Consider the following 16,197-nt stretch of genomic DNA (forward strand, 5'->3'; position numbering starts at 1 on the left):
TACACTGTGGAGCTTTTAGCTATTTTACTAGCACTCACATGGATAGAGGAGGTTGGGGCTAATCAATATATTATATGTTCAGACTCAATGGCATCATTAATAAGTATTGCAAATTGTAAATCTGTTTCTAGGCCTGACTTGATTTATGAAATCTTTCATAGTTTATATAGATTAAAAAATCTTAATATTACAGTGTGTTTTATGTGGGTCCCATCTCACGTTGAAATAGAGGGTAATGAAGAAGCTGATCGTTTGGCTAAAAAAACTCTTAAGTCAGACATACAATGGACAGTTCCATTGAGTAAAATGGAAATTAAATGTATCATTAAAAAAAAGAATCAATGGGTTATGGCAAGAGCAATGGGAAAAGGAGACAAAAGGTCGTTTTTTATATAAAATACAGAAACAAGTGAAAACAAGGAGGCAGGTCGGTTTGAAGCGAAGGGAGGAATCTGTAATCACAAGGCTAAGAATTGGACACCCAGGTATTAATCATAATCTCAATCATTTAGGAAAACACGCAACAGGATTATGCATTAATTGTGACAGGAGAGAAACGGTAGAGCATGTATTAATAGAATGTGAAGCATACAGAACAGAACGAACCATACTGTTAGAACAAGTTAAAGAATTAGGTTACACACATTTATCAGTAGAGGGTTTACTTTCCTTTTCTACATCAAAACCATCAGCATGGCCAGCTTGGCAGCTATCATGAGATACCTTAAAGAAACAGACTTATTCGATCGAATTTATGAATAACCAAGAATATTTATATATATATATATATATATATATATATATATATATATATATATATGCCAACCGCCAATAAAAAAAAAAAAGAAGAAGAAAGAACTTGGGCCATATCCGCTTATACACACACACACGGCTGGTAACGTAAGATGTATCGCTGGAAGATTGCGGATACAGAAACACTTTAAAAAAGGCAAGACGTTTTATAAGTTAAACGTTTGTTATGTATTTAATTATAACTACATCAAATGTTAGCTTGTATTTTATTCAAGAATCAATTATTTCGACAGATTGTGCTTCGCGAGCTCTGCATTGCATGATCTCGCGCATCGCTCGCCCAAGAAATGTAACTTGTCTTGCACACTTCACCCTCAGCGTATAACGTTTGCTGTGGACGAAAGGTTAATATATTCATTTATAACATGGCTTGGTTGAATTCTAATGTAGTATGCGGTCTATTATTTCTTGATAAAAGACCGCTGTATAACACACCGTTGCCATGAAAAACAGAGCGTTGCCATGGACACAGTTATGTTTGCTCTGGAGGATAAACTCCTTTTTAAATCAATATTTTGTGTCAAATCATTGATTTATTTGTTAGGTAGCCATGTAATAAGTGGGATAATGTATAGCGATGCTGTTGTTATAGCGAATACAACCCCTTCAGGCGGATTCAAGACCACTCCGTTCGCGTCGGGGTCCTGATCAGCCTGTCGGATTGCTCAGATTCGCTCTACATTATCCCTTACACATTTAACGTAACTTCACTTACCACAAATGTTACTGTATGTTTTAGCGGGGACAGTGGTCTAATGGACCTTGATTAAAAAACAAAAAATACGTGAACAACAATCTTTATATGAAAAAAATAAAATCAACTCGAACTCGTCTATATCGGTCTATATCCACCACCGTCTTCAACCAACAAACGTTAATTCCTTTATGGCAGTTATTTAGTATGACTGACGAGGAGCATTCTATGCATTTTTAAATGTCTTATTTCCGCTCTCACTCTGGACATAATGATATAATATTTGATGATATAATGATATAATAACTTTTTTTTGCGCATGCGCGTGCGATCTGTGTTTGTGTTTGGAGCTCCGTCGAATTGATTCATTAATCCCTGATTTTCTTCTTTACCACTCATTTATAAACAAGCACTTTCTATTTTTATATCATGTGAACTTATCCTCGACACTATTCCTTATAAAAAACAATCGGATTGCTTTGATATCGCTACTTAGATCCAACTTTCCGAATCTCGGCTACTAGCCTTTAGCCCGCTAGCATTTCACGCGTGGCCTCGCGCCTATCGACCCTCTCATTTTACACCCGTTTGACTGAAAGGATACGTGTTATATCCATCATTTCAGTCCTAAATTAGTAGTGATATTGGTAGTATCACTACTAATTTACTGTTCATCTGTTATAATGGCGAACATATCGGATGTGTGTCTAACGTTACCTCTGAGTGCAGGTGAGGACACATTCGAGCTGGTTTCGGTACGATTGGAGCTGGAGTCGGTGGAGAAGCAGATCCGTGTTCTGCTGGTGAAGCAAGCCGAGCTGCGAGATCGGCGATCAACGCTTGAAACATCACGCGCCGATGCTCACAAGTCAGTGGTTAGTAACTTTTTGACTCCGACTTCGTCTACTCCGTGCGTTTCTCTGCCCAGGAGGACGCGATCATCTCTGCCTTCATTCACTCCGGCACCGAGGCAACACCACGGACCCTGGGTGATCCCACAGCGGAAGACACGAGCCAGGACCAGACCAAGGACTTCCCCCCCCCCCGGTCTTCGAGATCTCCACCCGGAACCGCTTCTCCCCTCTTCGCGAGCCGGAACGTGACGCCGCCGTGATCATCGGCACTTCCATGGTCCGTCATGTCCGTGCTACCTCAGGTAAGCGTAAGGTGCGCACTCACTGCTTTCCTGGTGCTCGTGTTCTTGATGTCGCTGCACAGATTCCCGAGATCCTGAACGGTGACGAGCGCGTCGGAGCTGTGGTCCTACACGCGGGGACGAACGACATCAGGCTGCGGCAGACGGAGGTTCTGAAGAAGGACTACAGAAGCCTGATCGAGACGGTTCGCAGCACATCGCCTGAAGCAACGATCATCGTGTCTGGACCGCTTCCCACGTACCGACTAGGACAAGAAAGGTTCAGTAGATTATTTGCTCTACATGAATGGTTAATGTCATGGTGTAATGAACAGAAACTGCTCTTTGTAAATAATTGGAATCTGTTCTGGGAGCGACCTAGGCTCTACCGTGCTGATGGCCTGCACCCCAGCAGAATCGGAGCGGCTGTTCTGTCGGACAACATCTCCAAGACGTTACACACCATATGACTAGTAAGTCAAAGTCCAAATCACAGTCTTTGCTGTCCCAACTTAATTGATATAAGTAGTGTAGAACATTATATAGAAACTGTGTCTATTCCTCGCTTAGTGAGGCCAAACAATAAATCTAGTGTAGGATCTAGCAAAAATCTTATTGTAATTAAACCAGAAAATCTAAATATCAGTGAACAAAAACAACTTCTAAAGCTAGGTCTTCTAAACATTAGATCGCTCACACCTAAGGCGGTTATTGTAAATGAAATGGTCACAGATAATAGTTTCGATGTACTTTGCCTTACTGAAACCTGGCTTAAACCAAATGATTATTTCGGTCTAAATGAGTCCACTCCACCAGGATACTGTTATAAGCATGAGCCCCGTCTGATCGGTCGTGGCGGCGGTGTTGCAACAATCTATAGAGATATTCTTAATGTTACTCAGAAAACAGGTCACAGGTTTAATTCGTTTGAAGTACTTGTGCTAAATGTTACGCTCTTAGATGCAAGAAACAAATCCATATTATCTCTAGCCTTGGCTACCCTATATAGACCTCCAGGGCCCTATGCTGATTTCCTAAAAGAGTTTGCATACTTTCTCTCAGATCTATTGGTCAATGTCGATAAAGCAATAATTGTTGGAGACTTTAACATACACGTAGATAATACAAATGATGCGTTAGGGACTGCGTTTACAGATTTATTAAAATCCTTTGGGGTCACGCAAAACGTCAGTGGTCCCACTCATCGTCTAAATCATACACTAGATTTAATTATATCATATGGAACCAATCCAACTGATATAAATATTATACCGCAAAGTGATGATCTCACTGATCATTACATGGTAACTTGTATAATACGTACTGCTGAAATTTGTCACGTTGCGCCACGTTATCGACCAGGCAGAACAATCCTTCCAACCACTATAGATAGATTCTCAAATAGCTTACCTGATCTATCTCAGCTGCGCAGTGAACCCAAACAAACAGATGAACTAGAGGAAATGACTAGCAGTTTGAGCACCATGTTCTCTAGTACACTAGATATTGTTGCACCAATTAGATTAAAAAAGGTTAGAGAGAAAACTAAAGCACCATGGTACAACAGTGCTACGCATGCAATCAAGAGAGAAACTCGTAACTTAGAGCGTAAATGGAAACAAACTAATTTAGAGGTCTTTAGAATCGCGTGGAAAGACAGTATGTCACGTTATAAAAAGGCTCTAAAAGCAGCCAGGGCTGAGCATCTCCGCAAACTAATAGAAAATAACCAAAATAATCCAAGGTTTTTATTCAACACCGTGGCTAGACTAACAAATAAACAAACATCACCAGAGCAAAATATTCCATTACAATATAGTAGTAATGATTTTATGAATTACTTCAATGAGAAAATAGAAAGCATCCGAAACACAATTGTAAATATACAATCCTCTGTGATGTCTTATGATTCAGCCTCAATTATGGCCCCTCTAGAACAACTACACCGCTTTACAACTATAGGACAGGAAGAGCTAAATAAACTTATCATTGCATCGAAACCAACAACATGTTTATTAGATCCAATACCCACTAAACTACTGAAAGAAGTGTTACCTGTAGTCGAAGAGCCTCTTCTTAATATTATTAACTCGTCTTTATTTTTAGGTCATGTTCCAAAAATATTCAAGCTGGCAGTAATAAAACCTCTCATTAAGAAACCGCAATTAGATCCAAATAACTTAGCAAATTACAGACCCATCTCAAATCTTCCATTTATGTCTAAAATACTAGAAAAAATTGTGTCCGCTCAATTGTGCTCTTTCTTACAAGAAAATGATATCTATGAAAAATTCCAGTCGGGATTCAGACCGCATCATAGCACAGAAACTGCGCTAGTTAAAATTACAAATGATTTACTTTTAGCTTCTGACCAAGGCTGTATCTCAATACTAGTTCTACTCGATCTAAGCGCTGCCTTCGACACTATCGATCATAAAATACTCCTGGATCGACTACAAAACTACACTGGTGTTCAGGGACAGGCATTAAGCTGGTTTAGATCTTACTTATCAGACCGTTACCATTTTGTCTGTCTAAATGGGGAAAAATCAAAGATAACGTCAGTAGACTATGGAGTGCCGCAAGGATCTGTGTTAGGCCCTCTGCTATTCTCAATATACATGCTGCCACTTGGTAATATTATAAGAAAACATGGAATTAATTTCCACTGTTATGCTGATGACACTCAATTATATATCTCATCACGACCAGATGAAAACACTAACTTATCTAAATTGACAGAGTGTCTAAATGATATAAAATGCTGGATGACGTGTAATTTCCTGCTATTAAATTCAGATAAAACGGAGGTACTACTTATTGGTCCAAAAAACTACCCACAAAATCCCTTACAATACAACTTTAATTTAGAAGGATGTCCTGTTACTTTATCCACTACAGTAAAAGACCTGGGTGTTATACTAGACCGCAACTTGACTTTCGAAAATCATATTTCATATATTACAAGAACAGCCTTTTTCCACCTTAGAAACATTGCTAAGCTACGCAACATGCTATCTGTTTCTGATGCAGAAAAGTTAGTTCATGCATTCATGACCTCGAGACTAGATTACTGTAATGCTTTATTAGCTGGCTGTCCTGCATCCTCAATCAACAAGCTACAGTTAGTGCAAAATGCAGCTGCTAGAGTTCTTACTAGATCAAGAAAATATGATCATATAACTCCTATTTTATCATCTCTACACTGGTTACCTATTAAGTTACGTATCAATTACAAAGTATTCCTACTGACCTATAAAGCCCTAAATGGTTTAGCTCCTGCGTATTTAACAGACCTTCTATCGCCATACAATCCATCGCGCTCTTTAAGATCACTAAATTCGAGGCTTCTGGTCATTCCTAGGATATCTAAGTCCACTAAAGGAGGGAGGGCGTTCTCGCATTTAGCTCCTAAACTCTGGAATAGCCTTCCTGATATTGTACGAGACTCAGACTCGCTGTCCCAGTTTAAAACTAGATTAAAGACGCATCTCTTTAACCAAGCATTCACTTAATGCTTAACCTTTGATACTGCTGAATCAGTTCGAATGCATTAACATTATGAACATCAGCTATGCTAATTATTTCCCATCTGCCTTTCTGCTGTTATCTCGGGACGCTAGTCCCGAGGTAAATAGCGTTCGTCAGCTCCAGTTTGTATCCAGCCTCTCACGGAGACTTCAGATGCCCCAACGCCTGTGAAGAGACGACTCGACGCCTGTGAAGAGACGACTCAAAGCCGGCGATATGTTATGCCATAAATTAATACTTGATTAACTAACTGTATTTTTCTATGTACATTTCCGAAATGCAATTTCTGTAAAGCTGCTTTGAGACAATGTGTATTGTGAAAAGCGCTATACAAATAAATTTGAATTGAATTGAATTGAATATAATAGGCAACTTGGTTGGAATTTGGTGAAGGCCATTGTGGCGAGGGGGGCGTGGTTTTGCGAAGTCTGTAGTGAGAGACGAGTCAGCGAGCTGTGCGGTGAGTAAGTGGGTCAAGTGCAGACGATCAACACCTGTGTCTGATTGCAGTGATTGGCGTGGAGACCGCATATAAGCTGCCGGGAATGAGAGAGGAGTGAGAGAGGCCTGGGACTTGCACGCGACTGCAACAGAGCACACTGGCAAACGGACTGAGGTGTTTCCATGAGAGAAGAGTGTTTGGACATTGCTGTAGAGTTTCACTACGGTGAAGGCGCACGAGCGCACCTTTTTGTTTACTTTATTTTTGTTGCTAAATAAAGTGCGAGTCCCAATTCCGCCGACCCTGTCTTCTTCCTACACCCACGCTGAGTTTCACTACAGCCATATGTAGCATACCAGTAGTGCACTTAGTGTGCCCCTCAGTTTAATTGTGTGTGTATATATACTGTGATATATCATTATACCGGTATACCTTTACAACCCTAACTGGGTCAGGGGATTATGACATGCAGGTAAATTAGGCTATAGCTTGTTAAGAATGTCTGGATTGGAAGAAAATGATGAGATACATTAGAGGGGATCCAGTGTCGGGCTGAAGCAAGTTGGATGCTGCCTTACCACCAGGAGATGTTCTGGCTGGGATTAATGTATTAACATCTTGGATGATAATGATGACTCTGCAGCTAATGTTGATGCTGTTGCTCTGTGTATACATGGATAGTTCATTCATGGGGAAATTGTTTAGAGAGTGCATTCACGCAACCTTTCAATTGATGCTCATTACTGTGCCCTCTGTTTCTGTGTTCAAGTGCCTGGTGTCATAGTTTACTTCCTGGCTTGAAGGATGAAGCTGTAGGTAAGCAAATAAAAATGCCACACAACTACCTGACACCTTATCACTATTTTATATATGTGCATTTTAAGTTATATCAATCAAACTGAAGCTTTGCAACTGTTTAAAATTAATTTTGTTTTGTGAGAAGAACAGTTGCAACTTTGAACTTTGCAACTGTTCTCCTCACGAAACAAAATAAATTTTAAACAAATCTGGTAGCAACACTATAACAGAAAAATTAATGTTTTATGTTAGTTTAAGAAATGTCTAACAAATTTCGCCTACGTAGGTGATTGTAGCCCGTATAGGTATCTGTATGCATGAGACTGTCTGAATACAGGCAGAACATTTACACATTTTTGTTGTAAAAAGAGACACATTATGCAGAAGTATAATTTCCTGTTATGCGTGTTGGTCAGAGCCTGCAGAGTCACCTTTTGCAGCCTGACTTTTTGACAGTTTGTCAGTTTAAATTAACATTAAATTATGGTTGTAGAATGTGATATAGCCCAAGATTACATGAGAATGTATGTCTTACCTGTATCTTTTTTGTGTTTTTGTTTTCCAGTAATTCAGCAATTGGACTTGTTTCCATCCTTTTTGGCCTCTTCTGCCCTTCGAGTCATTGCTTTCATCCGATTCAGCGACTGTCGATCTGCATTTCTGTTTGCATTACTCTGCTTAAATTTTAAACCCTTAGCAACAATAAAAGGGTTTTCCATTTTGGCTGTAGTTGTAGTCAAGTTTGTTTTACCTTGATTTATTGTGCTTGTGTGGAGATTTGCTATGTGACAATTATTTATTTCACAGCACTTCATCTCTGGGAGGATGCAAAGATATATATATATATATAGTGGCATGAAAAATATCCACTTATAAGCATTGTCATACATTAATTCAAATTTTTAATCGGTTTAAAAAAATATCTGCACAATGGGGGATTCTTTCACTAGTGCATGAATATGTGCACTGTGATTTGCATTATGAAGAACACATTAAATTGTATTTAAAAGTCATGGTAATGGTAGGTTAATGTCAGCATTACAGGAAAGGCACAGATTGGTGAAAGATTAATGACACAAGAGTGTTTTGCTCCAAAATAGTTTATTCTTTCCCCCTCCCTCCCCCTTCCTTTATTGGTCCTGCTTTAATACTATTAGTATTTGCGCAGTTATTTATTTTTTTAATGCTGTAAAAATCTTTGTTCTGTTATTTCTATTTTAATAAAACTTTTAAAACCTGTTCGTGTAGTTAATTTTTCGTCTGGTGACCAGTTGACCACGTCTTTACAACGTTTTCCATGGGATGAACTAGCGACGTCTTTTGAGGACCTGCCCACAACGTTTCTAGAACGTTAGCCAAGATTATAAGAAAATGGAACTTTACCACGATGTCCTCACAACGTTCTCCATGGGATAAACTAGCGACGTCTTTTGAGGACGTGCCCACGACGTTTCTGGAACGTTAACCAAGATTATAAAAAATGGAACTTTACCACGACGTCCTCACAACGTTGTCAATAAAGTAATGTCGCGCTGACCAAATGACAACGTCGTCACAACGAGCTGTGTTAGCTGGGTTCAGATATGGCTCTGTCTGGCTGGGTTGTCACAGGGGCACGGGCCCCCCTGGCCCCCCCTCTAGAACCGCCACTGCCCTGGATACCACCTGTTTCCGGGGGGCGCTACTGTAAAATAGAACGTGGGTGAAACTTCCGGTTAGGTGGCGGAAGTAGTAAATCAACGGTATTTTGTGTTACATAGCGAAGAGGTTAGGTATTTTTCGAGTACATTTTTCTACTATTTAAAGTCGCAAACATTAATGAGAGATGTCGTTACGGAGCTCAGGGACAACATGTGCTGTTCGTGGTTGTACATAAAACCGCACTAAACTAATTCAGTGGCTGCCACGCGAAACAATAAAAGCCACTTTGCCGCAAATTTTTAAGGACAATTTCCCCAACACAACTTGTGTCATTGACTGCACAGAAAGTGTCTTGCAGAAGGCTAAAAATCTGGACTCAAGAACTGAATCTTATAGTCACTACTTTATTAATTTATAGACAAGTAGTTTGTTTAGGCATGGTTTGTAAGGAATTACAAACCTGCGCACATATATTCAAACGCACATAACTATAGAATCAATTCTTAATGCGCATGTGAACGCCATCAGCGTCTATCACAGGTTCACGTTTAAAGTCTGTTTAGAGAGAACGGTGTCGTCTTAGCGGCCCCTAATTTAATAGCAAATGATCATTTAGACGGAACTGAAATAATCAAAACTAACTTTAGCTGGAAAAAACATTTTTCAAGAGCCACTATAAAACCAAACCAATCTCTGTTATCTTAAATTATATGTTTATCTCTGTAAAGCTGCTTTGAAACAATCTACATTGTTAAAAGCGCTATATAAATGAGGATTACTTGACTTGACTACTATGCAAACAATACTGTCAAGTATCTAGTAGCAATTGCGCCCTCTGTACATTTCAGAGGCTTACGGTGGCAAATGTAGCGATAGATTCATCACACAGAACTCTGGGTTTCTCGACCATTTGCGTGCTGGAGATGAGGTGATGGGGGACCGTGGCTTCACCATCAGAGATCTGCTAAAGGAACGGAATGTTCGTTTGATCATGCCAGCTTTCACGCGCAAGAAATGCCAGCTGACAAATGAGCAGGTCACTCGCCCAAGACGCATTGCTAATGTCCGCATACACATTGAGCGAGCAATCAGACGTCTTAAGGTGTACAAGATCCTCTCTCTCAAACTGTGCCAATTCATTTTGTCCCTAAAATCGACAGAATACTAAAAATCTGTGCAGTACTCGTAAATCTGCGAGGAGAGCTTATTTCTAGAACATAGACACCATATCTTACACAATCAGCTTGAGCTTAAATGTTCAATTCTCTCTATAACTTTATCAACTGTATAAACCAATACACAACTTTTACTTGCACTGATTTTTTTTCTAAACTGTTGTAATTATTCTTATTTGTTTTAATTTTTTTAATTTCTTCTATGTAAAGCACTTTGAATTACCATTGTGTATGAAATGTGCTATATAAATAAACTTGCCTTGCCTTGATATACCAACACCTTTTCTTTTAGTTGTTGTTTCATAGACAGCTATTTTCTTTTTGCTGTGTAAATTTAAATTCTTAATATTTTTCAATCTCGTAATATTCTGCAAAAGAGAGAAGTGTGTGTACTTTCACAGTATAGTATTACTATTTTTATTTAATGAAATGTTCTGAATACAACTGTTAACCAAATCTGCAAATGACACATTAATTTATTCTTATTAATAAATTCAAAAGCCAATGACTAAGTGTCTAATATGTTTTTATTCAGTGTGTATTTTTTTTATAAATAAATATTTTAAGTCAAGGCTACTGTGAAGCAACACATACAGAACATGAATGACACACAGTAAACATTTCAGTTTAGTACATTTATTAATTAATAAAAAATATACAATAATACACAATACAGTAATACATTTGGTGCCCTTAATTGTCCTAACTTTACTGACCTTCCACAAAAGTGCTGCTGCATGACTACAAGAGCGTCCTGGCCCTGCAATACATGAACAACCCGCTGTCTGTACTTCACCTGCCACTCAAACTAGCACCCAAGCCTTATGATGTGTTACCTGCAAACTCTGGCTCGGCTCAATGTCAGCTTTTAGATACGCAAGGTCGTTTCCGACGTCCTTAAACAACACTCGACCGACTTTATCACTGTGTAGATATTGATATGCCTCTGAGCTTTTCAGGTTGCTCATCGCCTTACCATCACAGGCTACTGAATCTACAAAATAGCTAGAAATGTTACCATACGTGATACGAGGCCACTTCTTCACGTCATCCTCCCAACCATCTACCGCGGATGGTAAAGGTACATTTATATCACCCCTTTTAATTTCGTTGAGGTTGTGTTCCCACATCATTAAGTTTGGATTGCTAAATCTTGAATGACGGTCAACTAATGAATGAATGAGTGTCAACTCCTGCTTGTTTACTTCGAGCCGGAAGTCGCGCCCACTTTTGACGCAATGCCTCATGGGACGTAGGAAACTTGTGGAACCATAGACATCATATAGATAGACGCCCTATCGACCGCTACTGCCTATTGGCGCGGACAAGCCGTGGGGCCGCCATCTTAAACCGGCCACCCGCTCCGCTCAGTGTAATCTGTTTGGCAGGTGCAATGAGCTGCCAGCGCATTTAATTAATCATATGTCACTGAATACCGAACTGATTTTCACGCGGGTTTTTTTGCTGCAAAGGTCATACACGTAGCTACGATACAGGACACATTGAATATTTTACTCACAAAATACAAACAATAGTACAGTAATGTTAAATGTTAAATCTTACTTGTGAAAAGTAATCTCCGAGTGATGGTCCGCCGATTTGAGCAGGAATATGCTGCACAGTGCTCTGGCATCTACTGCTGCTATGCAACGCAAATAGGAGTATGACCGGTTTAAGATGGCGGCCGCATTTCTTGCGCCACAGCGGCCAATGGGGAATCTAGTCTCTGTATGATGTCTATGGTGGATACTCTTTGCTTGGACTGCCAACCTGAAGTTGCTCCCGCGATTTGGCCGCGATTTTTGCAGGGAGTGCATTAACGTCACTTTCCCGCCGGAACACGCCCCCCTCAGCCGGACTGAGTGGCAGAAGAGCTGCGCTGCGTGACTGGAGTGTAATAAACCTCATGAACAGCCCTACGGTGATCAAAAACTCTCAACAGCCAGTCAGTTGAATCAGAAAGGGTTTACACTTTATTTCAAATAGATAAGACTCTTGATCACGGATACCAGTAGAGAGACGAATGAGAGAACAGACACACAAAAAGACCCGCAAGGCACAAGTCATCTACACACAGTAAGTTTCACGCTTAACACGTCACACAGTGCTTTAAACTCAACGGGTCACCCCAATCCATAGGCACACGGTGAACACAAGTATAGGGCGGAACTCTCCGGTCTCAATTCCCCGACCTCCCTCCCTGGCCCGCTATTCGTTACACACTCACAACAGTTCATTCATACAGGAATAAATTAAAAGCACTTCCCTCCCTCAGGGTGAAGAAGACCCATCCATATAGGGTAGTTAGTGCATGCAACCTCCAGCCGCCACCAAACTGCACGCTGGGCGGTGTTTACAGCTCAAGTTCCTTCGAGTCCGTTTGATGTTCGCGTCATAGTAGGCTACTTTGCTGAGTCTCAGTGGAATGTGGGTGACAGTCAAGTAATCTTCCGAGGTAATTGGTGACACTCTAATAATTTCCCCCCCTCTAACTATCCTCTCTCGCCCCCAAGGCAGCTAACTAGTGATGTGACATTTGAAGCGAGGCGTCGGAGCTTGTGTCGAGCAAAAATGGGCGTGCCAGATGAAGCCGCGATTCGAGGCTTGTGTTGTTAACGTGAAAATCACGTGACTGATGACAAACGAGGCCTCGGTTTGTGTGGATACGTCATCGGTTCGGTTTGAGTGTCGTTTCCGGATAAAGGGGGTTCGAAACTCGCGCCACCTTGTGGGTGTTGTCAGGAGTAGTAGAAGCAGTTGTAGTAGTGTCAGCGAGTCAGAGTTAAACCTGTTTTATGCTTCTGCGTCGAATCGACGGCGTACCCCCGCAGACCCCTCTCCGTCGCCGCGAACCCCTCCGCCGTAAGGCCTCATTATGCTTCTGCGTCAACTCCACGGCGTAGCTACGCCGTCACTCCTACGGCGTCGTGGCCGTTTTATGGTTCTGCGTCAGGTTGAGTTGCATCGCGGTGCATCTGACCAATCACAGCCCTTGTGGTCTGCGTCGCCTCGACGCGTAGTTACAATTTTTTGGAGGTGCACGTCGAGCTACGGCGGAGGGGTTCGTGGCGACGCAGAGGGGTCTGCGGGGGTACGCCGTCGATTCGACGCAGAAGCATAAAACAGGCTTAAGAGAGTTGTTTCATCGTCGTTGTTGTGCAATATATGTGTTAGGGCTGTTTATTATTACATTATATCAGGTTATATTAGTTATAGTAAATTGTTAGTATTAGTTATAGTAGCTATATTATAGTATTGTTATATTAATTAGATAAGATTATTTGGATTGCTTTAGATGTTTGGATTTGGACTGAACTTTTGGAATTGTTTGCTTTTTGTGAACTCTTCCTTTTTCCTTGTAATGGAGCCAGCAAGAAAGAGGAAATCCTCCCCTGTCTGTGAGTTTTTTGGAATGGTTGCTCACAATAAAGGTACAAACACAATTTGTATTATTACTATTATTTTACTGTCTTGATATAATAATCCTCACTATATGGCTGTATTATATTTCATGTCTATTCATTTATGTTTCAAGGTGAAATGCTTGCTGTGCCTAAAGGAGCTGACATACAGTAATAACACCTCCTCCATGCTCAGGCATTATCGAGCAGTGCACAAGCATGCACAAACTACTAACCATCCACACAGTAGTCAAAGTAACTGATAATAATCATTAAAAAATATTATTTAAATAATGTTTTAGGCTCCTACAATACACCTGCATTTTATTTTATTATAGATTCCAACAAAAAAAAATGGTGATGAGGCCCTGGTGAACATGGTCATCAAGGACTCCCAACCCTTTTCCACTGTGGATGATGATGGGTTGAGGGAGCTCCTGCATGTGTTGGATCCTACTTATGTGATCCCAACTAGAAAGGTATGTTATTAATAAAGTGGTTCATCATTATGTAACATGTTAAAAGCAAGAGTAACTGCATTTATTTTTATCCACAGGCTTTGAAGGTCATGGTTGATCATAAGTACAAGGAGGCTAAGGAGAAGGACAGAGAGCAGTTGCAGAAAGTTCAGGCTATAAGCCTTACCTCTGACATGTGGAAATCGCTAAACATGGATGCCTACCTAGCAGTAAATTGCCATTTTATAGATGACAATGACAAGTTCTGCACTATTTTACTAGGTGTACAGCATTTCCCTAAGAGCCATACTGCTGAGAACTTGGCTACTGGACATATCAAGCTCATGGAGGAGTGGGGCATAAAGGATACAGTTAAGTGAATGGTAACTGATGCTGCAGCCAACATGATAGCATGTGTACGATCACTGAATGTTAGGCATGCGATATGCATTGCACATGCACTAAACCTTATTGTGAGGAAATCTTTTGATGACATCAGTAGCTTCAATGACATTCGAACCAAATGTAGGAAACTTGTGACCTATTTCCGAACCAGCACTACAGCAAAAGAGAGACTGGCCCAAGTACAGGAGCAGATGGGGAGATCAGTTCTGAAAAGGATAATTGAAGTGGACACTCGCTGGAACAGCACTTAAAACATGCTGGAACATCTCTATCAGCTGAGAGAGCCAGTGGGGGCAGCCCTGGCCTCTCTAAAGACAGACAACACCCCTCCTACAGCCCTGGAGTATGAGGCAGTCCAGGATTGTCACGTGTCTGTCCTGTCTCGTATTGCACATGGGTGTCTTTGTTATGTTGGGCCATGTGCTCTTGTCATGGTTTGATCCCTCCCCCTCGTTACCTGATTAGTGTTTGAGTTCTTCCACCTGTTCCCTCTTGATTCGTTCCCTATTTAAGTCTCTTCTTGTTTGCTGTCTTGGTCGGATCTTTGTCTTATGTTACCCCTGTTCCTTGTGATGGTCTTCGTGTTCTTGATCAGTGTTTGTCATTCTAGTTCAGTTCTGTATTATGGTTCATTGATTATGTTTTCCCCCTTGTGGGTTTTTGCTTTGTGTTTTTGTTTTCATTTGTTAATAAATATCCTTTTACTGCACTTGAGTCCTCTTCTCCACTTTTTGTAAATTGTATCGTGACAGAAAGATCCGACCACTTGTGGACTCAGCAGCATGGAGGACGAGGAGTTTAACTGGGTGAATTTGGATGATAATTATATGGACGACGATTACTTGGATTGCCCGGACTACACCATCGCCACATTTGGGTCAACCCAATTTTCGTCCATCTGTAGGGACAGCTCAGGACCTACTTCTCGCCGTCACGGACGGAGAAGGAGGAGGAAATGCCCGTCTGCCCAGCGAGAGACTGTTCACGTCCCGTCTGCCCAGCGAGAGACTGTTCACGCCCCGTCTGTCCAGCGAGAGACTGTTCACGTTCCGTCTGCCCAGCGAGAGACTGTTCACGTCCCGTCTGCCCAGCGAGAGACTGTTCACGTCCCGTCTGCCCAGCGAGAGTCTGTTCACGTCCCATCTGCCCAGCGAGAGACTGTTCACGCCCGTCTGCCCAGCGAGAGACTGTTCACGTCCCGTCTGCCCAGCGAGAGGCTGTTCACGTCCCGTCTGCCCAGCGAGAGGCTGTTCACGTCCCGTCTACCCAGCGAGAGACTGATCACGTCCCGTCTGCCCAGCGAGAGACTGATCACGTTCCGTCTGCCCAGCGAGAGACTGATCACGTTCCGTCTGCCCAGCGAGAGACTGATCACGTTCTGTCTGCCCAGCGAGAGACTTTTCACGTCCCGTCTGCCCAGCGAGAGACTGTTCACGTCCCGTCTGCCCAGCGAGAGACTGTTCACGTCCCGTCTGCCCAGCGAGAGACTGGTCACGTCCCGTCTGCCCAGCGAGAGACTGGTCACATCCCGTCTGCCCAGCGAGAGACTGTTCACGTCCCGTCTGCCCAGCGAGAGACGGTTCACGTCCCGTCTGCCGAGCGAGAGACTGATCACGTTCCGTCTGTTCAGTCTGGGACAGAGCCAGAGATCCCCTTTGGCGTGGCCGCCAAGGTTGTGACGGACTATCTGGAGCGTCTGGCTCG

General features: G+C 41.7%; 1 long non-coding RNA gene across 1 annotated transcript; it reads left to right on the forward strand.

The window, feature by feature from the left end:
- Window positions 1-7,302: 7,302 nt before the first annotated feature.
- LOC143701944 (uncharacterized) lies at window positions 7,303-8,134 on the forward strand. Its single transcript, XR_013190210.1, has 2 exons — window positions 7,303-7,431; window positions 7,979-8,134. It is a non-coding gene; the product is annotated as an uncharacterized LOC143701944 (long non-coding RNA).
- The last annotated feature ends 8,063 nt before the right edge of the window (window positions 8,135-16,197 follow it).

The sequence above is a fragment of the Siphateles boraxobius genome, unplaced genomic scaffold (assembly GCF_051911475.1).
Source record: "Siphateles boraxobius isolate OS27281-9 unplaced genomic scaffold, OSU_SipBor_1 33, whole genome shotgun sequence".
NCBI lineage: Eukaryota > Metazoa > Chordata > Actinopteri > Cypriniformes > Leuciscidae > Siphateles > Siphateles boraxobius.